Source organism: Octodon degus, unplaced genomic scaffold (genome assembly GCF_000260255.1).
Source record: "Octodon degus isolate 3935 unplaced genomic scaffold, OctDeg1.0 scaffold00798, whole genome shotgun sequence".
Lineage (NCBI taxonomy): Eukaryota > Metazoa > Chordata > Mammalia > Rodentia > Octodontidae > Octodon > Octodon degus.
The window spans coordinates 22,968-25,053 of NW_004525374.1; positions in this window are offsets into that span (position 1 = coordinate 22,968).

Consider the following 2,086-nt stretch of genomic DNA (forward strand, 5'->3'; position numbering starts at 1 on the left):
CTGCTTGCACGTGCTTTAATCCACTGAGCTATTTGGCTGGCTCTTGATTTCTAAGTTTCTGTGTAAAAATGTATAATTTTTTTTTCACATTCCATAGGGATTTAAATTTTAGAATATCCATGATAGTTGGAAAATAGCAGTTCCATGATAGTTGGAAAATAGCAGTTCCATGATATGTCTAAGGCATTTGACATTCAGACAGATAGCGATGTTAAGCTCAACTGCCTCTGTTACAGGGTAATAATATCATTCCGCTTCTCTTCTGGATGTTTAGCAACTAAAGTTTGCAAACCAAAAATAAGAGAAATAGAGGGGTTACAAAGATAGCCAACATTTTGGCCCTAGCACATCAAGGTCAGTGAAGACTCAGGACATAAAAAAACCTGTGCTGTGACATCCTATAACTCAGTGGAATCCCACATTTTCTGAACAAGTAGACTATTAGGCCACAAAGGAAAGTGGTCAATGATGTAGAGTGTGCCTAAGGACAGTCACCTAGAGAGAAGACATTTTCTCAGGTTTTCACAGAGAGCAAATTGGTCAAGCCATGGCTGTGAATCATCCACATGGCTGACACTGACAAAAGATCTATAAGCTGCTGTACATGTTTTCAGGGTAAATCCTGAGGGGATTTGACTGGCTTTGTCAGATATAAAAGTTATATTTTTTGTTATATAGGTCTTGCTTTAACTTGGTCTTTTTTTTTTTTTTTTGTGGAACCAGAGAAAGAACTCAGGCCCTTGCACTTGCCAGGGAAGCTCTTATTCCACTGAGCCATCTCCCCGGCCCATTTAACTCGGTCTTAACCTTCCATGTGGTAGAAAAAGTAATGTCATATTAATATGTTGAGCTGTAAAAGGTTCAAGTCAACAACTTCTGAAAATAGCCAGTTCTACTGATAACCCACTACTAGTATGGACTATTGGATCATATTGGGTTATTTTGCTGACCTTAAGTATCTACAATCTTTAGACTGGTTTCAAGTATGAAAAGGTCCTTTAAAGACCCTTCAAATACAGCTTTTCTTACTGCAGTGGAACACTCATCTCTGAAAAACACAATGAAAAAGGGTGATATGTTGGGAGCCAAGAAGCTAGGAAATTGATCGAATATATAAAGATAGGACTTAGCCCAGTGCAAATGCTAACTACCTCACTCCTGAGATGAATGCCCTGGTTAAGGCTAGCTATCAGTTGCTAGGCAACCTAGTATCATGCATCACTAACTTCACAAAAGTGTAAATAAAGGACAGTTTTGTTGGGAAAAAAGAGGGAAATGTGTATATATATATATATATTTTTTTTTCTCTTAGTTCACTGAGAATAAAAGTTCATACTAATATTGTTTAGACAAGATATCTTGTCTGTATCTTGTCCTCTAAATAACTACAATGAAGACAACAATATTCAGTGTATTAATTATTGTATATAACCAACTAACCTGTTTTGAAAGTGTTTCATCACTATTCTATCTTTTTTTCTCATTAAAATGAATAAAAATTATAAAAAGAAAGGATATAAATAAAGGGCTTTTTTGTAGTGGAAAAATATATATGTATATACAAAACAGGATAGATATACAGCTACTTTCTCTTTGTTCAATGAGAAGAAAGGTTTGTACTAATATTGTTTAGACAAGATATCATATTTCATCTTGTCCTCTGAATAACTACTATGAAGATAACAATATGCCATGTATTAATTATTGTAACTGTCCTACCAACCTTTTTTTGAAACTGCTTCATTGCTATTTCATCTTCTTTTTCATTAAATGAATAAAAAATTTTAAAAAATATTTTAGCCTACTTCTTTGGAATAAGCAATGTTTCTGCAAAAGATGCAACTGGCTCTTATCCAATATAATTGTAAGATTAGCACAAACAGTCCCTGCTAACTTCAGTGAGTAGAGTTACTTGTTCTCATCTATGAGCTCTGACAGCAGACTTGCAAACCCAACTTTTAATCTTTAGCTCTTTATTCTTTCACTGAAACTTTCCTTTCTGTTTGGCAGATGGAAGTATTATAAGAGGCAGATTTCCTAAGACTGCAGTTTATAATCATGTAATTCTTTCCATAAAGACAAAGAA